Raw genomic sequence first — 23,497 nt, forward strand, 5'->3', positions numbered from 1 at the left:
ACGTGGAAGGTGTGAAAAGCAGACATGGAACTAAGCTGCTTACCTTCTAATGTCAATATTTGGTGCTAAAAATTTAATTTTGATGGAAGACAAGCAGGTTGCTTACTTCTCTCTAGTGCAGCTCTTCATTACTGGCTTTTGTTTGCTCTAGTAAACAAACCCGTATCTCTTAAAATTGAATTAAATGTATAAACTGCTTGAACCCATGAGAGGAGAGAGAATGACTCTATTTGTTTTAAATAATAAATACAAAATTTAAGTATCATACCACTGACTGGCTGAAGTACAGCTTTGGCCTGATCACTCTAGCAGTGCTCTGAGTAAACCCTCTGTGTCCAGCACCCTTCTGGATGGGAGGATGGAAGTGCTTGGGGTGACTTGCAGGGTGACGCCTGCTTGACTGACAGACGCTTATTGCAGAGCGGCACCCGGTGCTCTCTAATTTTGCCTCTGTAATGATTTCCTCCAGCAAGCTGACAGAGAATTAAAATGTTTACAGTCAGGTTTTGGAAGGGTTCATCAGGATGCAGAGGGGAGGGTAGGGAAATCCTTCCATTTTTAGATCTCTCTAATCCCAAGCTTCTGTTCCTGTAGTCATGCTAATTTTTTTATTGATTGTTCTGGCAGTGACTACTGTGTTTCAGAACACAGTAATGCTAACGTTTCCACTCCAGATAGAGTAGCCTTAAAAAAAATGAAAGTGGGAAGGAAGGAGTGGCTGAAAGAGACATCTTACTCCAGTGTTTTTTCAGGTTGTTCATGAAATTGAGGCCATTGATGAACAGTTGTACACTTTTGAAATTAAATTTCAGTGAAAGGACTAAGCTTTCCATCTTGTGTTTACTGCAGAAATGCCAGGTAATCTTGAGCACTACTTATCGTAAGGATGCACACTTCAGTGTTCTCCAGCTCAAGCCTATTTCTCCACTGGGGAGAAACTATGGGAACAGATGAGTATATGGTTGGGGATGGGTATCGTTTTCCATGTTGATGTCACCTACGTGTGCAGAAGGAGCCGAGCTGGAGTCAAGACTGGTATCCAGAATGGCAGTACCTGAGCAGCAGAAAATTAAGTCAGTCACTTCTGGTGATCAGCTTTCTCCTTACCAACTTTGTATCTGTGCTGCATATCAGGAACGTAGTCTGTGTTTCTTTAACCACCTGATTCTGACATAAAATTCCTTTGCAGATCCATCTGTGCTCATCATATGAGCCCAAGTCATGCTTGTGCTTTCACCCTCTGGTACCAACCTTTAATTTCACCACTCAATTCCATACCTTAGTAACTAGGAGTGTTTGCCACTGAAGTAGGGTGGTATTGGAGGTCCCACATGGCTCTCTTCCACACTTTGTTTAGGGAAGTATGCATGATGTTGCAACTGGCCCAGCCTGGAGCTGGCAAATATGGATGCTATCACAGTGACGCCTATTAAGTGAATTCACTGTCTACCAGGGGAAAAGGAGAAGGGTTATCATACTATGCGGAAATACCAAAATGAGTATATTGTCTGTTTTCCCCATACATCTGACTATAGGCTGTCTACAATTGCGCTCTCAGATTTTTAAGGATGTCCTTCTGCTATCAGAGCTGTAAAGAACAAAGTAGGTGGCATGTTTGTGGTTTTATGCTTTACCAGGGATGCAGAAGCAGGCTGGAAATGGAAACAAGCCATTCTCAACTGTTGCTAAGAGTTCTTGGAAGAGGGAATGAAAAGTGTTCTTTTGAGTAACCTGGATAGCAGATGGAAATGACCCTTTACACAGTGTCTATAAAACAGCATTTTGGATAAAATGGTCCTATTACAGGAAGCGCAGAGGGTGAGAAACCTAAGCAGTCTTGACAATCGTTTTGGGATTGTTCTACAAGAAAATCAAAGGCTTGTCGGTTTTTGCTTTTATGCACATAAATCACTTTTGCTCCTCCTGTTTCGTAAAATGCATTGGGTCAGGACTTTTCAGTTTGCCTCCATAGTATTGTGAATACTTACAGTAGAGTACACATAACAAACAACAGGAGAGTCGTATTTCACAGCGCTTTCATTTTTCATCCGTATGCCAAGTTAAAGAACCTCCAACTTTCCTTTAAAATAGCGTGAAGATTGTGCAAGCCAGTTAGAAGCGAGGAGAATATGTTCAGATATTCCTCTTTTATATCTGCAGATTGATGCATTCAACAGCCAACTTCTTTGATTCTTGCAACATTTAAACATGAATGACTTAGTGGAAAAATAATGTGTGAATATTTACTCCTGTTTTAATGTAGCGGAGTTCCATTGAAGCCAAAACAACTGCATCTGGTTCCTTAAGCTGAGAATATGGCCCAGCAAAGGACTTTTCTAATTGGCGGGAGGCTGGGTTTGGTGCCCTTACCCTTCCTTGCAGGGCAACGTTTTAGAAAAAAATATCTTACTAACATCAGTGGGATTTCTCATTTGAAAAGTTAAATACTCCTCAGTGAGAGGTGAGGGTATTACTCTGACTAATGTACACAAAATGTATGTTGGGATTGCCCAACACTGATAATTCACGCACCTCTGGAGTGGAATACAGCAGCCATTCTGGGCTAGAAACATTATGCAGGAGGGGTTTGGGGAAGAGAAATGAAGAAAAACTAATCCAATTGAAACTGCAAGGGGAATTTAGGAAGCAGAATGCAATTATCCGAGTTGGATATTGGCCAGGACGTGTTAGTTAACATTTTTACTCTTGCAAGAATTGTCATGGGATCTTTAATGACGATGAATGGTCAGGGCTCTATTTTACGTCTCATTTGAAAGCCTGAGCTTTCACTTCTTTGTCATGAGGATGAAGTGAATGCCTTGCCTTCCTTCAGGATATGCCGCTTTGGTAAATGTGCATCCCGCACCTGGGGGCCCAGGGCTCTCTGGGCACACCTTCCTTGCAGCTCTGTGTTACCAGGGGTTTTCTTCACCTTGAGCTGCTAAGCCAAAAGGAAATCAAGACATTCAGCATTATGGATTGATATTTCTTTTCTACTTAACTTCCTTTTTGTGGAGGGATAGGTAAAGCTGGTCTCACACCATCACTCCTCCATTCCCTGGAATTTTCTCATGTTAGCACTAATCTCTCTGCATGCATATTATTAGTTGCAGGTTCTTCTAAACTGTGTCAACTGTAGTTATCATGGTTGAGTGTTATATGACACAGTGCACCTTGGTAACTCCAGATGGTCTTTAGAGTGGATTGCGTCAATGCATAGAAGTCATTGCAATTACTTGTTTCTGGGACTAATAAGGCATTTTTTGCAAGACCACTCGTCAAAGCCCAGTTCCAATTTAGATAACTACAGTCTTCCTATGGAGAAGTCCCCCTTCAGTTCAAGCTGGCCATGGCATATTTCCCTCTCCTTCTAGTATGCTGGTTCTCACCCCTGTTTCATGAGGACCAGTGGATGGAAGAGTCATCTGTCCATTGTAAATAGATGCTAAATCTTACTGAAACTGGTGTTTCAGGAGAAAGGAGTTGATGTGTAAAATATTTTCTTCTCTATAATCATGATTTTCCTTTTAGCTATCTGAACTTGAATCTTTTCCAAAAAAAAAAAAAAGGCACTTCGCTGTAAAAAGTCGTTGTCTGGTTATGAATGTGTTTTAATGGCAGTGCTTTTTTGGTATTCAGGTTGGACAAGGAGTAGGATGGCAGTACGCTTCTCGGGGAGAAGAGGTTTCATGATATTTTGGAGGTTTAGGGATGGTGTGTTTGTTGTGATTCAGTCAAAATATTGTCTGGGAAGTTAGAGGATTGCTCTGTATCTACTGGGCTACCTCTGCATTTATCAAAGCCCTTGTGGTCTGTTATCTTAGAGGTCATGAAGCAGTGGCAGATGCTGAGAGATAAAATTAGATATGCATCCAGACTTTAATATATAATTGTATTAACAAAATATGAAGAGGAATGTAACAGTAGATACTTTTTTTTCTTTTCTATTGGAAGACCTGTCCTGAGATTTTATTTTCCTGCAAGCTGAAACAAAAGGAGGCTATGCTTCTAAGCTACCTATGTCACTAATGCTCATGTGCAACACACATAATTAAAAGATAACAGGGTTAATACTCTCCTTATAGCAAAGATTTTTGCTATTTATATAGAAATTTCCCCCAAAACTCTGACAGCATCGATGTCAATAATTTAAAAAGCTGTTGCAAAATCACTCAAAATATACATAATGTATAAAGTGATACATTTTGCATCCAGGAATTTCCATTCTACATTTTCATGTATTTGTGGACAGTTTAGATTGTTTTGTAGTCTATGGAGGGATGGGTAAAGCCAATATCTACATCCACGTGTCTTGAGTTTCTGGTTAAAGAGCTGACCGCTCCAACCTGTGTTACGGAGGCTTATGGTGCAGTTTCTACAGAACTTGTGGGGTTTCAGAGGGGCAGTTGTGAGTGCTTGGGAGAGTCTCATCATTCTGTTACTGTCTTGTTAGAGTTGCCTTAACATACAGGCATGGGTCTTAATTCTGTTGATCTCCTCTTAGTATGTGAATCAAAATCCCAACTCTGAGCTTTTTAAGATGTTCACAGTATGTGGAATGTGATGTTAAGCAACAAAATGAGTTTTCATCGTCATCCAGAAGCCTGGGAGGAAACCACTGTTCCTTATCTTTATAAAATAACAATGTCTTTGGTCCAAGGCTTCTTAGATAACTGTGTAAGGCCAGATTTTGTCCGTCATAAATAAAGTGAATGGGCTTAGGGACTTCACATGTAAATAAAGTGCCCATTCCATCTGCCTCTGTATGGCTTGACCCACAAAATAACAACAAATGCTTCCACTGCTTGAAAGAATTTGATGAATATATTATGTTGGCCAGGTGTAAAGCTGTGATCTGTGACATTTCATGCCTCATGTGGGCATTATGCTGTCATGCGGCACAGTGGGCTGCATTAATAGAGAGTCTTTGGGGATAAAGAGAGGGAGAATATGGACAGAAGCTGTTGTTAGGCAAAATAAATTATAGAGTAGCTCATCCAGTGTGAGAAGGATTGTGAGTGATGTAGTTTCAAACATCGTTTTTTCAGTAATTGTGCTGTTTGAATTGTGACCTACTTTAATAACATTCTATCATTTTTAATATTTCTTTATTCATTACATTTTATACACACTCAGGTGGTTTACTGCAAGCTGTGTGGAAATTACAATGAAGGTCAAGTGCTCTTTGTGAAGATAACTTATTACTGAAAATATTAACTTGTCATTATTGTTTTCCAATGTGAAATTTTATTTGTCTGGTGAATGAGGAGATGGTGTCGGGCTTGTGTTAAAGTGTGTGATTACTGTCAATAGACCAAAGTCCCTCCAGTCATAGGTCTGAGATGTACATGATGACTGAACAAGCCTCACTTTAAATTGATTTATTTTTTCCTATGCTGTTAAGCTGGTACAGGCCCTTATTGGAAACATCGTTCAGATTAGGACTGGCTTATATAGATTTAACATTAAAATGCCTTCAGTTAGCTGAAGCTAAACTGAAATTGCAACTTTACTATTGAAATAACCATGCCTACACATGGTTTTGCAGCCTTTCAAATGAGCTTAAATTCATGCTTTATATTATATTAGTTCAATATTTTTCATGTGGAAAAGGCTTTGTGGCTTGGTCCACAGGAGGACTGTGTAGAGTTGGAGTCAAGCCGTGGTTAGGGTTGAGAGTATGCTCTTTATTGCTAATGCTGGTGTCACTTCAGTTAAATCACAAGTTTTCTATAGCTGTTATCCATACGAATGACCTTCCAACATTTGCCTCATGGTTAGTGAACGTGTAATTGTAAATTGTATGCGAGAGTTTGGAAGCATGTGTCCTGGGATCAGGACATCAGGATCAACAGCTTCTAAAATCATTATCCCGCTTTGGTGCAGCATATGCATTACTTGGCTTAGAGCTATGAAAAGACATACCGCTGGAAAAACAGAAAGCTTTTCAGCGTCCTCGCTATCTTTACAAAGCATAACAGGCATGTTGGATACTAATGGATCATTTCTTACACATTAGCAAAATAGAATAGTTTTATGTAAAGGTCAGCTGTGCTTAGTGTCTGAAATGTTCCAGTTTTTATTATGCATATTTGAGGTTCCTCTTAGGAATCAAGTATAGAAAGTGTAGAAAGAAAACAGAAGGGTTGCAGTGAGTATTGACCATTTTGGCTGTTGCAGCAGGTCACAGGTTGAAATGTTACTGTCTTTTTTTCATTGCATGACCAAAATTCTAGCCTGCTGGTTTGATGTGGTAGACATAAAGGTTTCCCTGATCCGAAGCCAGAGAGATCTCAACTTGGAAGTCATCAGTGTCTAATTTCCCTTCTGAGCTGTGTAATTTGAATTCTGTGTAGTCGTGTCTTTGGAGTATAACGTGGAAGAAAACTGGAGTAATTAGGTAAGTCTCCTGCTTTTAAAGGTTCTGGACTGCTGTGCTAGGTTTGGCTTGGACGAGTAAGTTAGGAAGACAAGAACTGTTTTACAGAAATAGAAGGGAGAGATTTTTAGCTGAATGTCTATTTTTTGAGCTCAATTGAGCTACCCTAGATAAAGATTTCATGTCCCCTCAGCATAAAAAAAGAGGTTGTGGAACAGGAGAAGGTTAGCCCAGAAAAGAGAGCACTTACGATAGAGACCTATTAAAACCATATGGAGAACTGAATAAGGAATTGTCTTTTCCAGTAAATTAAGTGAAGGGTGTCATATGACACGAGCAAGCAGCAGATACAGACCAAAGACGCTCCGCGCAAGGTGGTGTTACACAGGAAGGTTCACTGCCTTGGGATGTTGCGGGTGCTAGAAGCTTACACAGACCAAACAATCTTCTGGAAAAGTTTGTGGTAGAACTGAGGACTATTGCCTGGGGTGACAGTGCTTCTGGCGTACAAATGCCACGTTCACAAATGTCTGGAGGCTGGAAATGTGTTCTGGTGAAGTATCGCAGTACGTGTCTGCTCTTGGTGACTGCCAAAGAGTCAAGGTTACTGAATACAGAGCCAGCTGGCCCATTGCTCCAAGCCAGAAGGGCTTTCTTACGCATAGGTGAAGAACTTAGCCAAAAGCCAGTGCAGGACAGTACACCATCTCCTCTCCCCTGCTGTCATCTGGGTCTCTATTGAGTTAAAGGTGTTTGAGCTGGACTAGAGCAGGGGAGACGGTAGAAGTTCTTTCGAAGAGACAGGCATCAGTGTTGGAGGAAGGGCGTTAAGTTATAGCAAGGCACTTAGTGTCGCAAAAGTGTAGAAAACTGAAGTAATTCTTTGTGCAGGTGACTACTTTTGCTGTAGTTCTAACCAGTGACTTTGGTTTAAGCCCGTTATTTCACTTACTCGGCAATACGTGCTCTACCCTTGCTGTTTGATAGTGTAACAATCTATCTGTTGGAGTTGCTTGTTCTTAGCAAATACTTGTGTTATGTATACCTGTATCCATCTGTATCTGGCTGTACAGCTGTAAGAAGCTTGTAAAGTTACACAGCAAAATTTTAAATGTATGAAAAAAAAAAAGTGAATAGTGTCCTGGTGTAAAGTGTTGCAATGAGAACTTGGAAAGTGAATGTGCTCCCTGAAAGGAGAGCAAGGACAGATGAGGTTTGCAGAGGAGGCATGCTGTGTATCAGCATGAGGGCCAAGTGAATCGTTCTAAAGACAGGTCAGTCCTGCTCTTCCAACCTATTTTGCCACAGGCCACGAATGTGTTGGTTGTGACAGCGGATGCTAGTCTATCCTGAGCACCAGAGTTGAAATGACATGATTCATGTGCAGCTTTGTCAAACAACCATTCCAGTTCCTGACTTAGTCTTTAAAATGTCATCTTTTCCTTTTAAAAACCTTGCAAATTTAAACAATCTGTGCTTTTTTGCGTTTAGAAACCATTATATTGCATTTAGGTCATGCTTAAAGCTTTTTGTCCAAGCTTATGGGATGGAAACTCCAATTCATTTTTATTGGAAGTGGAGAATCTCAGGAATTAGAGCTTAAGAAGAACGCTAAATATCATGAGACTTGTGATAAAATCTTGAGTGGGCAACACTGTATAAACCACTGAACAGCTGTCAGTTTGTAATTAGGTTTGATTATTATCAACTTGACCCAGATTTGCACAGGTTACCTAGATACGAAAAGACAAGCGTACCGTTACTAACCTCTCGGACAACCCCATCCTCCAACTGAGCAGTTCCTTGATGATGGTGATATGGAGTGATCAGGCATTTTTTCTTTTTCCTTTACAGTTTACTTTGCACAAGCGCAGATTGTCACAGGAGACCCGGCATTCTTCCTATGTGGAGGAATGATCTAGGCTTAATATCACTGTTGGTCCTGGAGGTTATGGTTTGCCCAGTTCATTCTGATTCTGGAGACCAAGGAAGGCCTTTTAATTCTAAATGGCTGTCTTACATCGAAATAGGTTATTTTTCTGTAGAAGTGCTTGCCTGTTCTTGTAACTTTCTGTGCACAAATTTTGAAGAAATAAAATATTAATCTGGTAGCGAGAATGTCACCTTGTGCAGGGTTCTAGGGTACAGTGACGTTTGTTAGTGGGAGGACCTGGACTAGGGCTTATTAATAATTTCATTTATTACAGACTGTTGCCTTCAGATTATCACTTCAAGTGCAAATACACAATGAAGTTTACACATGGCAACATTTAAAAAGCAAAGTTCAGATACTGTAATTGTGCAATGGAGTCACTTGGAATTATTTAATAAAAGAGCCATACAAAAAGGTTCCTCTTGCTCTAATTTCAATAATAATGTATTTTGCAGTTGTCTGGAGACGTTCGGCTGACAAGTTTTTCTTTCAGTACGTTGTGGAACAAATCAGTAACTGTCCAAGATTTCATCATTGGAATTATGCTGTACATCATGGCTGCTAAGAATTTCACAGTGACAGGGAGATCATGTAGCCCTTATTTCAAAAGTACGAATTAGGGAATGGAATAGCATTTTTACCTGTCAGCAGACGCCAACAGATAGAAACAGAGATTGGAGCAATTGTACTTTTGAAGGAGGGTGGTGTGTGCATCGAAGCTGGTTAATTCATTCTTTTGATATGTATCCTGTTTTATTTTTTCCCCCTTTATTGAAGAGGCAGTGTGAACATATGCTTACTGACGTGCACTTTAGACTTCCAAAGAATTTCACGAGAGCAGTTTATGAAACAGCCAGCCTTTTTTGCCAGTGAGATGTCTCTTCCTACTTCTGCCTATTAGTTGCAAACATCATATTTTACCTTGCAAATGTTGGATGCTGGCTCTCTAGTTCTGTTCACCTTTGCTTCCCTTGCAGCTCCCACATCTGATTGGGCTCTCGGCTCCGCAGCTGCCTGGCTAACTTGCTTTCTGCCTCATTTACTCCCCAATGACCGCTGAACGACGTTCCCTGAATTCAGGACCAGCTCAACTTTGTGACTGGCTGCTCAGGATGCTGCAGAAACAGTGTGTTTAGTGACTTCTCTTTAAAGATGTATAGCCATACATCTTTTGAATTGTAAAGCTAAATTTCATTAGCTGCACCAGAAGGAGGGAATGAACACTGGGGAAAAAGTATACTGTTAAGGCTACTGTAAGAAAGTCCAGCTAATGATTCAGCATAGTGGAGCTAGTGCCAAGTACGGGTACACTCGCTGTGTGCTTTACTGAAGCTAAAGCAGAAGTTCATGGTTACCTGATATATCCTGAATGTTTGTTACAAATACCAAACCTTACAAATACCTCAAGCCACACCTTGAGTCCCTTGTGTTGCTTGGTACTTTGAACTTGAAGAAGTGTATGCCAAGGTTTTGGAGAGGTTTAAAATTTTTTTTCACTGAGCTGAGGCCTTCTTTAGAGTAAACGTAAGGCAACTTGAGACCACTGTTGTCTTAGAGTTTTGAGCTCTTATCAGCATGATGCTTGCAGTGACACTGAACATAAGTTGGGGGTGTGAGTGCTGTTCCCCATCAGTTGTTTCTCGCTTGCAATATTGTGTATTCAGTCCTTGGTGGCTCAGAAGTGAGTCTTGGACTGATTACCTTCTCATGGGTACACCTGCATCTTTGTGGGCCCTCATTAATCTGGTGATCACTGACTTTAAGTCTGTGGGAAGATGAACAAGTGTGTGTGTGTGGTTTTTTAGTTTCTTTTGTTAAGGTTCTGCTCAGAGTTGAGTCTTTTTCAATGGAGACTTGTATGGGCAGATTGTGCTGGGTTTTTTCCATGTGCTTATTTGTAACATCTTTCTTCCATCATATTTAAGGCCCTTTTTAAAACCCTGGGTAGGTCTATCCTGACTCTCTTGAACTTCAGGGAGAGCACTGTAATTGCCTATCTTGTGTCCTGTCTTAACAAAAAAAACCCCTTTATGTGTACGTCTCACCTATTGTTTTTATCAATATTCCCACCTAACTAAAAGTTCTGTGTCTGGTTTCAGAATGCCAGTTTCTTAAATGTTGGAGAGCAGCTGGTATTTTTGCCTTAAAGGTCCTATAATACCATGCTAGCAGCAAAGAAACAACATGCTACATAAACTCAAGTAATTTTGACTTAATTCCTTAGCTAATTGGACCAACTGATAAAGTAAAACTGGGGCTGAGATATGACATTCATGCGCTTTGCTGTATTCTGCAGACATCTGATTTATAATTTTAATGTTGGTTATCTTAGAGGTGGCATGTTATTTTTAGAGCTCCTCATTGAAACCAGGTAGCTGCTTGTGCATATTTTGGAGGAAGTGGGAGACAACAGAACTGGACAGTGATCTTGCTTTTTGTTTTACTTCTGGAGGAGGCTGAATTTGAGACAAACTTGGCACTACTCCATAGCAGAGGAGCTTGCAGTGATGCTGCAGTTCTGTTGGTGCCACTGCAGACACAAAGGCTAAAACAAATCAAAATGAACTGAGAGGAGCAGATGGGGCAAGTGAGAAGTCGGGAAATCATTCAAAGTGTTAGACACTGAACGATTTCAATTTTCCCGAGACAAGCGGGTGCTGTGGCACAACATGGTTCTTTTTGACACTCAACACACGTGAGACAATTTGGGAATAAAAGCTGCATCAGGTGTTCTATTTCCAAATTTTCCTGCCTGAGGGAGAGTGTTTGCGTTTGGCAAGGATGTCTGTAAGGGGGGTGAGTGGTGAAAACAAGCTTATAATAAATCCTTTCAGGTGTGTTTTTGACCACTCTGAGTGTAGTGTGTCTGTACAAGACATAGGTGAAGTTCCTCCTTCTGAGACAAAAATGGAATTTTTAGGAATATCACATGGCAGTGGGAGCAAAAGAAGTCAAACATACCTCCTTTCTTCTGAAAATGTTGTCTTGATTCTCATGTCCTCCTTAAAGGATACAATTTTCCTGTAGGATGGGAGTACCCAAGAGAGTAAATTGTTCACTTTGATAAATATAAGTGTTGGAAATTTGGTCATCTTCACGCATGCAAAACCGAGGCAAAATCCTCAGAGGTGTGACAAAATGGCTCTGTCTCCCAGTCCTTTCAGTCCTTAGTCATGGTTTTGCCTTGTTCTAGCAGTGTTTTTTTGGGTGTCACCTTACTAGAAGCTCAAGTAAACCTGTCGCTATGGCATAAGCTTAGTGTTTCCCCTGCTCACACTGTTAAACCTGCAGTACTAAAAGGCATAGAGAGTGGGGAAACTTGTAATGTTGAGGGTGGAGATGCTAAGGTCCGAACTTACATGCTCTGACAGCATCAGCTAAGCTATACTCCATCAATAATGAATCCACAGAAGTTCCTCAGAATATGTGACCTCTATTCCCCTTGTAACATCGTTATTCTGCTTAAGATTCCCCTTTAAGGGATTTGGCTTCTTTTAAAAGTGAGGAAATAAGATATAAAGAATTCTGTTCCCATCCGGTAATTGCAGCCTAAACATGGTTTTGCAGTATTTATTGTTTATAACTGCATAAATAGACTGTAGATAATTCATGTTTTAAATGCTGTGGGGCATAGAAAAGTTGGGTGTAGGAAAAATGTGTATGATAAGGCATAGTTCCAGCAGAACAAAAAGGAACTTAAAAAGCAGTTGGATTCTTTCCATCCACCCTACAAAGAAGAAAATTGGTTTGCAGGAAATATAGGTCATGGCACTGTTCTGGCATCTTGATGTTACTGTTTTGTAAGTACAGTATATTGCTAGCAGCACAATTTGGAACTCCCATTAGAGCTGTTCTTCGCTGTCAGACTTAAAGGCCATTTAATATCCCTTATCTGATCTAATGCACTCCTCCTTACATGGACAAAGCAAATTTAGAAGGTGGTGTGAGTTTGGTGGGTTTTTTTTTTGGTTGGTTGGGGTTTTTTTAGTGTGTGTGGTTTTGTTTTTTTTTTTTAATTAAGTTATTGAAAGCCACTCTGGAGACGCTTCCTGCTGTCGCACCCAAAAGTCAGTTACTTCAATAAGGATCACAGATGCACCATGAATGGGGCAGTGAAATTAAATTCTTCTCCCCTCTCCATGGTAAAACACAGCAGAAAGAGAAACCTTGTGTTGCTGTGCCACAGGGCTTTACAGATACAAGCTTATTATTGGAGAAAAGCCTTGGCTTTTTGAAGATGATATTCACCTTTGATTACGAGATTAATCTAATTTCTTCGTGTTAGAAAAGATATTAAAGGCAGCTGTAGTCTGTGAGTCAGGTCATCTGTATTCTCCTCTGTGTCCAGCACCAGGACAGTGTCAGTGGTGTTTCCAGAACAGGAGAATAAGGCCGACAATATCTCTGTGGGGAAGGGAGGCAACGCTGCTCCCATCTTAGAAATTGTGGCACTAAAAAGTAGAGAAAGTAAATTATTTCTCTGTGTAGTTCTATACAACTGGCTACTGTGAACAATATAGAGGCTAAGAGGAAAACAGAAGGGTGGGCAGGAAATTTGGGTAAGGAACTGTAGCTACACCGTAGTTTTTGCTTTTGAGGTGCGATGCAGTGGCACAAGCACAATGATGCGATTCATCTCCTCAGCCCACTGTGACGGTGCTCACTCTCTTCTATTCTTTACCTGTCTTCTGGTGAAACAGAAATAATAACGTTTAGCCTTCTGGTACAATGTGATGTGGTGCAGCTTTGAAGAAGGATGGGAAGAGAGAGAGAGATTTCAAGTTGGTTTGAGATGCTCTTTGTGTTCTCCAGCTTTCATAACCTTGGGTCTGCCTTACAGTGGTAAGGATGCAGGCAGCCTTCTCGTATCCATCCCACAGTACTTCTGTAGTTTTAGCAATTATGTGCTGTGTATAAATACACCTGACTTGCTAAAGCTGCTTCATATTCACATATGTTTTCTTTTTAAATGTTTTATCTCAGATGAGGCTGGAGGTTAGCAAATCCATGAAATCAGATGAAATCAAGGTCAGTCTTGCCTCTCCCTTGCCCTGTCCTATGATCTCCTGTGGCTCATGCACTTTATTGCAGGTACAAGACCCTCTCAAGCACGTTGTACCAAGCAGGGCTGCAGTGAATTGAAACCCTTCTGTTTCAGTTTAAGTTCTAGCAAGTTATTGCTTCTCAATCTGGATATTTTCAGGCATAACAAAGATATAAGAATGCAACTACAGATTTTTATTGTTGCCCCAATGTTTTTCCAGTGTGGTGTTATTACTTCGGAGTTCATTAGGAACAAACAAAACCAGTGGAAAGCATACTGCTTGTAATGCAGTGCTGCACAGCACGGCTTGCTCTCTGCTGGCTGATGAAATGGCTGAGCTTTGGAATAAGCAGAATCCCAACAGTTTCCTCTGCAGCTTGCCTGAAGATTTCCTAAACCCCTAACCACTTTCATTCATTATCTGCTGGTACACTTGGATAAGAAACAGGCTTTTTTTTTTTTTTTTTTTTTTAAACAGACAATCAGGAAAATTTCCTGTGATGACAAGTAGGTTTTTCTTTTGGGTTGGTCTAAGTATCAAACTAGTCTTATTGTATCTTCGTTTCTTGGTTTCTTAGTTTCTTCTTATCATTTAAATAAGGATTTGGAGAACCGATTCTTTGTATCCTAAACAAGGTGGTTGTGTGTGTGTGTGTGTGTGTCTTTTTGGTTGGTGTGGTTTGTTTTTTTTTTTTTTAATCAATACTTAGTGGATTACTCTAGCCTCACTATTTCCTGCTGCAGTGGGAATGTGGGGTACACTGAAGTGCTTGAACATGTCACTGGGACACTCATGCTTTTGACCAGTTGCTGTTTGAGTCATCTGACTTGGATGACATCTAGCAGACCAAGGTTAGAAGCCTGAATTCCTGAGAATCATAGTTGGGGAATAAAGGAAATAGAGTTTTGTGGTAAAGGCACCACATAGGATGTGTAATGGAGATGTGTTGAAGACATCTCTCAGTGATTGCTTTCAAGCAACTGTTATTAAAATTCCATGTTCTGATAGGTATCTCTTCTTTGAAGGTGTTTCAGCATTATGAAGATTCTTTTTTCAGAAATATATTTTTTTCAGATTTTAAAAAACCCAAACGTAATACTTTTAAAAATGTGTTTGTTTTTATTATTTTTATATAAACATGCAAAAATGAGCAAACAGAAAGCCCTAGCAGTTGTGCGTATCTGATTGAAATGCATAGATTCTTATACATAAATTATTATTGCATGCAGTTGTATGAACAAATGGAAAAGCTGAGTTTAGGACCCCTTGAAAATAATCTATTTCTGTTAGACATGCATATCATTTAGATATATGCTTGTCTACGCAGTGTATAATTTTTTCACTGGCTCTTTCAGAGGTAATTTTGGAAGGCGAAATGTGCCGTGTGAATATGGTACTTCAAATTGTAGAATGCTTCCATGAGAAAATATAGGATTAGTCTGCAAATAATCTCTTCAAAGGCCCTATTACAATTCTGAACTCTCAGATGGCTTGGCTAGTCTTTGCTATTGCTTTAGAGAGACAGAGAGTGTTAAAACCATTTACATGTATTGTCACAAAATAATTTTATGTGGTTGATCCTGTCTGACATGATGCTTCACAACATGATGGAAAATTCATAAATGTTTTCTTCAATTTGATGCTCATGAAGCACTTAAAAGTGCTCATTTCTTTAAGAATTATTTTCTCTCTTTATATCCAATTCATAGATTATGGTCAAGTGTTCATTTTTATGGTATTTACAAGAAATCAGTTGAGCCAGCTTGCTCATAACACCCCTCCCTCTCCCTCCACCCCCTGCCCAGATACATCCTTGCAGCATCAGGGAACAAAGAGTTGAGATTCTGAGCCATGCTCAGATTTGATTTAATAATGCATTTTCCTGTAGTAAATTTTTGAGAGGCTGGGTTGTTCGTGGTCAAAGATTCTAAGGTTAGGTCCATTATATTAAAGACAAGACTGATGGTTACTAAGTTTTTTGCTGTCTAATATTTTAATTGGGGATGAAGTTCCCGGTCTTGTATTTGCAAGCTGTGTGTGCGTGTCCATCCGTCCCTGCCCCTCTGCTCAACCCACAGATGCCTAGTGATAGTCTTCACTCTAACTTCTTATTCCCTTAGTGGTAAAGCATCCCCCTTCCCTCTTTGCAAAGATAGTCTGCTGTGGGCATTGAACTCTTGGAAGAAGCTCAGATTAATGGGAAAATCTCTAACTAATTCGTCAAACTGTATTGTCTGTTTGGGCTAAATCACAGAAGATTGAGTTGTCCCTTAGAGTATTAGCTACAGAGTCTTAAATCTGCTTGTGGAAAAGTATGCTGTTGGATCCTGAGGCTTTAGATTTAACTGCAGGCGTACTGGGTGGAATGAAACGTGTTCAGGGGTTGTACCGAAATCTGATGGCTGCTGTTGGAGCAGTGGTAGTGTGGTAAATTCATACTCCATCTATTCACCTGAGTCTAGATGAAGCATAGACTGACGATGTGCTGGTATGTGTGTTGTGTCAAAACTGAAATGTGATCTCATGAGCTGCTAAACATCTCGCGGTACTAGTGATGCTTCAGGATTCATGTGGAATTGCTGGAGTTGGATCAAGAGTTTACTGCAGTGACTGACTTGACTTTCATAATTGGTCAAGTATGATCATTCTGGATAACAGCATTTAAGGTTGGACTGGTGAATAAGTATTTGGAAAATAGATCACTGTCTGAGACTGGCCATAGCTCCCAATATGTGAGGTCAACCTTGCTTTTCCTGTTAGAGAATTCCTCTGTGGTTTCTTGCTTCCCTCCAAAATGGAATTGGGGTTTTACTGTTAGCCTTTAGGAAGGATATTTTCTGCTAGACTGTTCTAAGCTTTGGTTGGCTGTTTTCAGCTACCCTCAGGAGCAAGGCTTTTTAAAGTCTTGCAGATCACTTCAAAGTATATGACAGATTAAGTGAGAAAGAGAACACGTGGAGTGTTGGTGGCATAATCCTGAATCCAAGCCTGACAAATTGTGTGTTCTGAATTGAGCTAATCAGGAACCCAAAGCACCTGTTTGTCCACTTGCAATTAAAAGAAATCATCCTTGTTTTGTTCCTAGTTTTGTTGCCTTGGTTAAGGTGGGTTGCTCTCATGTGGTGTGTTCTTCTTCATAAGGGATGTTTCAGTGACTTTGGAGGTGGAGGGAAGACCAGCTGGCTATAAAATAGGCTTGTAGGATTCAGACTCTTCCTAGAGGTGCCTTAGCTGGTAGCACTTGCTCAGGTAACAAATGTCTTTGTCTGGTTTGTGGCTTGGCCTTTGTGTTCTCCATAAATGAAGTGTGCAGCTTGGGAAGCACTGGGTATGCACTAATGCCGGTTATGTAGCTAATGCTCCTTTCTGGGGGAGCTTGTAGAAAAGGTTGTGGTGAGAGAGAGCTGAGGAGCAAAGCATGTCACGCACCGTCAGATTGTAGAAGTGTGGAGGTGGCGTGTTGATGCTGTTACCCCTCTGGGTGCCTGTGACCAGGGGATGAGACTGATTTTTCACAGAACTTCAGTTGCCTTTCACAACTTCATGATAATTATTGGCCTATGCACCTAGAGGGAGCACTTCTCTTTGAACCTCAGTTTGTGTTAAGTGGAATTAATGGTTTAAAAAGAGGTCTCCTCAATACATTTAATAGCTAAACTGGTTCAGGAATTGAAAGGCCTCAGACAGCTTGGTTACCATAGTGGTAACCACAGTGTCCCCTGTTTTCAGGTATTGGTCAGAAATGACTTATTCTGTCAAATAATAAGGCTGCTTAGTTTTGTTTAGAGCAATAGGTAATCTCTTTGGACAAACCTAATGTGTTTGAGGGTGAGACAGGTGATGCAGTGAGTGTGAGTGATCTCAGTTGAGGAGCCTCTTCAGTTCCTGACAGCTTTCAGCGGGTGCATTGGCTACAGCAACCATTTTCTGGATCTTGTCCCATTTTTCTGGTGTGAATCTGTATGTTGGATTAAAAATCTGGTAACAAGTGGAAAAAAGAGTAAACATAAAAGAAGCAGGAAGGATCCCGTATGAAGTAGAAAAAGGTTCCCTTTCTGTGCTGGGAGTGACTGATGTGGTAGCAGTGCTGTGACAAACTGATGCAGGCATCCTCGAGGTAAACAAAACCGCTGGACAGTCTGGGCAGCGGCATTGAACCCTGGGTAGATGGTATCTATGAAACCTTCTTCCGTTGTTTGTTTTCTCATGATGTTTCTTCAGCTATTTTCAGTCACCTGTTTCCACTCATGATACAGACACCAGTTTTGGTCAACAGACCCCTGTTCTTTTCCCTATTCACTAGACATAACCTGAAGGCAATCTTTAGACTGTAAGATCAGGCATTGTCATCTGCCCTCTTGTTTCTTTCTCTTTTCCATCTTTGCCGATGACGCTTGCTGAGGCTGGCAGAAGCAGTTTGTGAACCTTTGTTAACTCCTTGCAGCTGAGGCCAAAATCGCTGCAGCTTGCTGGGCTTGGACTGCATCGCTTTGTTCCGCGGCGCAGTTCACGGCAGTCCTTGGGCTGCTGTCGTGGGGAGTTTGTCATCTGGGATTTGCCACCTGGGGATGATGCTGGAATGCCACGCTGCTGGGTACGCAGCAAGCAGCTCTTGCAAGGAAAGGCTTCTTTTGGCCAGGGCTTGTGACCACAACTTTTGGCTGCTGAGACTCCTGACTTGTGTTTTCTATGCTTCAAGTTCATATTAATTACTGCTGTAAACATGCACTGAGCTACACCGCATATTGGTGCCCACGCTGAGGTTGGTACGGGATATGGTGACCTTTTCAGGAGCCCTTGGTCTCCTCTGGAGATGCCTCCCTGCCACCAAAGATCAGTTGCATGTATCAGTTGTACGTAGTTCATGGCCAGTATTTTTGGCAAGGTTGTATTTTATTACTTTTCAAATTTACCTCTGGTCAGACTTTCTTTTCTGAGATGAGGAGTAGCTGCTGTGGCTACACTGAGTGTTGTTTTTGGTGTATTTCTAACTTACAGAAAGACACTTGCAGCTCAGGGTAGGCATGCTTTAAAATGTGTATTTATGAATTTAAAACTACAAACGCTTTTTTGATTAGGTTTTTGGTTGTGTTGGTTCCTCCCACCACCAAGTAAGCCCTGTAATGAGTTGATCCGTCAACTCACCCACAAGTAAGACAGTTCCAGTGAGAGAGCTGTTTTATGGCATTCATTTTGGAAGCTATTCAGGGAAATTACTGTAGGCTTTTTGAGCAAATTAGTGAGAGTGTGGAAGGACCACAAAAAGGCTTTTTCCCTTAAGATTTGTAGGGTCTTATGAAGGGAAGAAAAAAACCCAACCCCTGGTAATTAAAGAATTTTTTTTATAATGAAATAAAATTATGCAAGCTCTGGTTTTGAACTTGGGTAAGTTATTAGCTGTTTCTGCTAGTGAAAGTTTTATTTTAAATTTGGGCTTTTAGAAGGGAAAGAAAATTACTTAATCACTGGTTCAAATGTGTGTGTATATATGGGTGTGTGTGTGTATCCCCTTTGCAAGATGTTAAAGAGTTTAGGATTTAGAATGTTGATAAAAACAAAATATTTAAACTCGTAGGTGTGAAATCATCAAGGCAACTAATCTGTTGGGTTGTGGGAACCTCAGGAGCTCAGCTCGTGATGAATATAATTAACTGAGTTCACCTGAAGTGTTTATCCTGGGGAAAAAACAGTGAATCAAATCTCTGGGTCTTTCACAGGGACTTTTCAATTATTTGAACTGGAGAGGGGCATTTCTTGTTGCTTGAATTAGGTTAATATTTTGTGGGTGTACTGTGGAGACAGCTATGATTCAGGGCATGAGGAACTGGGGAAATTATTCATGGACTTCTTCTGTTGAACAAAAGTGTCTTTGACTCTTCATAACCTATGTTATTAAGGGGAAAAAGTCAGATTGTTGGAATAACTTAATCTGATTCTTGTAAATGTGTGACACACATGGACAGCGTGATGTTGAAATGCAGTGAGGGGAGTAGGAGAAGAGCAGGTGCAGCTGTGGAGGATCCCAGCAGTATCCCATGAAACTTTACACTAAATGGCAAATAATTTGGAAGTGTGCCTCATCTATGTATGGGGCTAATTGATTTATATGCCACTTGGTCTGTGTGCTTGTTTGTATTTAAAGTACTCTTTGGATTCCCTCTATCTCTTGACTAACTCAGAACATCCAGAGCAGGTGAGTCTTCAAAACGGAGAGACACGGATGTGGTAGCCTGCTAGCAATGGGGACTGTGTTTCCCTAGCTTCCCCTACAGAAGCTCGCAGAAAAACCTGAACCCTCAGTCCTGTTTCTGAGTTCAGAAAGCCTCGGGTTTGGCTGTGCTGTTTGTCTGGTTTAGCGTTAAAGGGAAGATGCTGAAATGTGAAAGCAACAATTTCATTTACGCATGGTTGAAATCACGTCTGGCTAAAGCTGCTGCCCAAGTATTCCTTTGAGCGTACCAGACATCATGGACCTTGAGATCAGACAACAGCCACACTGAAGCTATTCAAGTAACTTTCTGAGGCTTTGCATGCTTGCACATCAGATACCATGTGTGCGTGTGTATCTTGCATAACCTGGGATGTAATAAACCTGAGACCACTTTACCATCTTATTGTAAATAATTTTGAAATATCTAATTGCTGATTAACTTCATCAAACTGCATCGACAACTCAGCTGAGATAATGTGGGGAGGAAAAAAGCACAGGTGAGTGCTGGGAACTGCTGGGGCTGGGAAACCTTTTGTTTCCAGTGACATTTTCAAAATCATGTTTGCAGATGCCTGGCGGCACACAGTAAATCCTGTGCAGCCTGCCACACGGGAAGCCAAACCCTGGTGCAGCGAGGGCAGCAGCCCCACTGTGTTTTTTATCCTGATATCTGAGATCTCTTCAGCCTTTCCGGTGTGTCGGGACATGACAGTGTGGATCAGAAGGAGGAAATGAGATTCAGCAAAGCTTTTTTTGTAATGTCCACATTGGGTGTAGGCAGGTTCTCAGGTGGTCTGGACAGGCGCTGTCTGGCTTCGCCATCTTCATCAGTGTAGATGTGTTGTATGTGGTTTCAGTGCTGGTATTACTTCAGTAGATGCTCAGGTTAGATAGTAAGGGAAGTCAAGAGAATTGTGTGAGAAACTCTCTGCTACTTCGTGCATCCTTCTCCTTTGGTGCACCAAGACCTGCACTGTCTTAAGTTTCACAGCCTCAGTGCTTGAACTCCTTCCCGTTTCTGGGTGACACAAACGCTCGCATGTGAGTGTGTGGTTTCTCCTCTCCTCGTCTTGTCTCTTATCCCCAATGTTATTTTTTCTGCATAGCACATTAGCCTATTGAAAAACAACAACACAAAAAAACCGCAACAAAAAACCTCCTACCTTGAATCACTGAATTTGTCACAATAATTAAGTATGGTAGCTACTGTTTTGGATGCTTTTCACCTGCTAAGAGATACTGCAGTCAGCACCATATGGTAGACTTTTTTTTTCCTTTTTAATAGACTTACAGCAGCAATTTGTTTCACCCGTGAGCCAGCACCACAGCGTGCATTGCTTAACAGAAACAACGTAAGACTAGTGAGCTTTTAATTTTAAATTTTCAAGGAACATTTAGCTGAGCTTCAGAGCCTGGTTTCTGGCACTGTCCTATTTGCATTGTAACTCTTTGATGTATAAAAGTGAGGGGCTGAAGGACAGAAAGGCTTGATTCTTTTTCTGACCAGAGACTCCTCAGTACTTCAGTCTTAACATTTGCAAATAATATGCTAATATTTACCTGCCTTTTAGATTTATTGCCAAGCTCTCTTCAATGTCAGTATGTCACCCTGAGATTGTGGAAAGAAAATGGTTGCAGATATGGAAAATATTGTTTTATTTGATGGGTGGACTGAAACTGCAGGTTGAGTTATGGGTATGTCAGTGCTGTAAAAGCAGGCCTAGTGCAGGACAGGATCCCTGTTCTTCTTCCAAAATACAGAACAGCGTCACAGCACCATGATGCTGTCCCCGAGGGCCTTATCCCTGACAGTACCACGATGTGTCAGTACTACTTTGAACTAATATCTTTGGTGTGGGTGGTTTGTGTGGTTTTCTTTTGTTTGTTTTGTTTTTTAAATTACCAGGGGTTCTCAGATTTTGAATAGCTTGCTGCACTGTGCCCCATAAGCTGCTATACTTAATGCAAAACCACAGTTAGTTCAGGATCCCCTTATCTTAAAGCTTTTTTTTTTTTTTTTTTTTTGTGACTGCCAGACCGACTATGAATTCTTGCATATTCTTAGGCTTCCTTAAAATGTGGGCAAGTCTGCTCCAGTTGTGCAGTACCTTAATAGCCTGGAATGACATCTCCAGAGTGGAACGATGACCTAGTAGCATAGCAAGTTAACCTGCAATGCAAGAGACTCATGTTGAATTCTCCTTCCATTACTGACTCTATATAACTCCAGGTAGATTGTTTAGGTTAGGGAGGCAGTAGGATTCCCTGCCTTGAAGGGCTGTAAGAATACACATGCACACCACAGTGGGTCTCGGATATTGTGATATTGGAGGATGTATAAGAAGTAGATAGCCCATTTCAGACCCTGTCACCTCCCCAGGCAAAAGTCGATTAGGGTCATGCTGAGTCCTTATTCAGATGCAAGAGCTGTTGTCCTGGTGTCTTGCATCCTTCCTCCTTGTCCCCTAATTGGTCCTGGGATCTTGCAACTTGTGATGGGCATCTAATTCTGGATCAATATCTCAGGTTACTTTTGTTATATCAGATAGTGTTGATAACCCCATTCTGCAAGTCAGTTGCTTGGTGATAACCAGTTCCTCTGCTTAATTAGGAATATCTGCTTAAAAATAAGATATGTATCTGGGTGAAATGCAGGTTACAAATGGTTGCAATTAAACCTACATCTTCCTACATCTTGTCCTATTGTATTTCTTTTTCCTTTCTTTAAAGAATAAGAATGCAACATTTCTAGAGGGTACAGGTGTTCTGTTCAGAGCTCAAGATCATCTAAAGTGAAATGAGTTTGAGCTGTTACACAGCCAGCCTTGCTCCTGTCTTGCATCCTTGTGTTCTTTAACTGGAATAAAATGTACTTTTAATTTCACAAGGCTTTAGAAACAATGGGAAGCTCTGAGTGGTTTTGCTTTTTAAATTAACCAACTTATTTAGAAATGAGATGTGACTTTTTGTGTGGGCAATTAAAAAGTTATTAAAGCAGTACCCAGTGGTGCTAATGCTCTGTCAGTGTTTCCTTCAGACTTGTTTTAGACAAGGCTAGACTTGAGACTGGAATACAAATTGTCAGCCTTACAGCTAATCTAATTTTCTTGGAAAAAAATGAGCTATTTGACTGGGACAAGGGATCTGATTTGTCATCATGCTGTGATTTTTCTCAACTTTGGAAGCCAAGAAATGCCACAGTTGCCTTAATCTTTCCTCACTTGTCACCAAACACAGTTACATGCCTGTTGGTGGCCTCAGAGAAGGCAATACCTCACTGCATTCCTGTGAGCAGACCAGGCAGCAGCAGGAGCGAGCGTCCTCCGCAACGGGGGACTTCCCAATCCCAAATGCAAACTTCTCTTTCATTATGCACCAAATGGACCTGCACAAGACAGATTTTAATCTGAGCTTAAATAGGAGTGGGATAGAAAGACATCTGCCTTGCAATGGTGTTCTCTAACATGATGTGGAGAAAGGTGAGCAGAGGGAAGGTAGCTCAGTGCCCACGAGCGTTTTGTTCTTCACAATCTTTTAACTTCATGCATTCTTGCTGCTTGCTAGTGCTCATGTACTGTTCAAATTGGTTTACTTTGCAAATGTAAATGAACTTGCTAATGTTCTCATTTTAGCAATGCCGTATGGAAATACTGATTAAAAATGTCACCTAGTGATTTTAATCTATGCGGAACATGTAGTTCTAGAAAAAGTAGATATACTGCTTTCTCAGTACACCTCCATCATAGCAAAAATGGTCCTGGTAATGTTCCTTGCCTGAAAGGTGTGTGTTTAGCTGACTTCAGAAATAAATGGGAATTTGCATTCCTTTTCTGAAGCACCAATGAACTCCAGTCTTTTCAACCAGCACTGGGTTTGAAGTTGAAATTTCTGGTTTGAGGGGAATCTGGAGAGATTGCTCTGCACCTGCT

This window comes from Nipponia nippon, unplaced genomic scaffold (genome assembly GCF_047370975.1).
Source record: "Nipponia nippon isolate SJK-2023a ecotype South Korea unplaced genomic scaffold, ASM4737097v1 scaffold_5, whole genome shotgun sequence".
In the NCBI taxonomy this organism is placed as follows: domain Eukaryota; kingdom Metazoa; phylum Chordata; class Aves; order Pelecaniformes; family Threskiornithidae; genus Nipponia; species Nipponia nippon.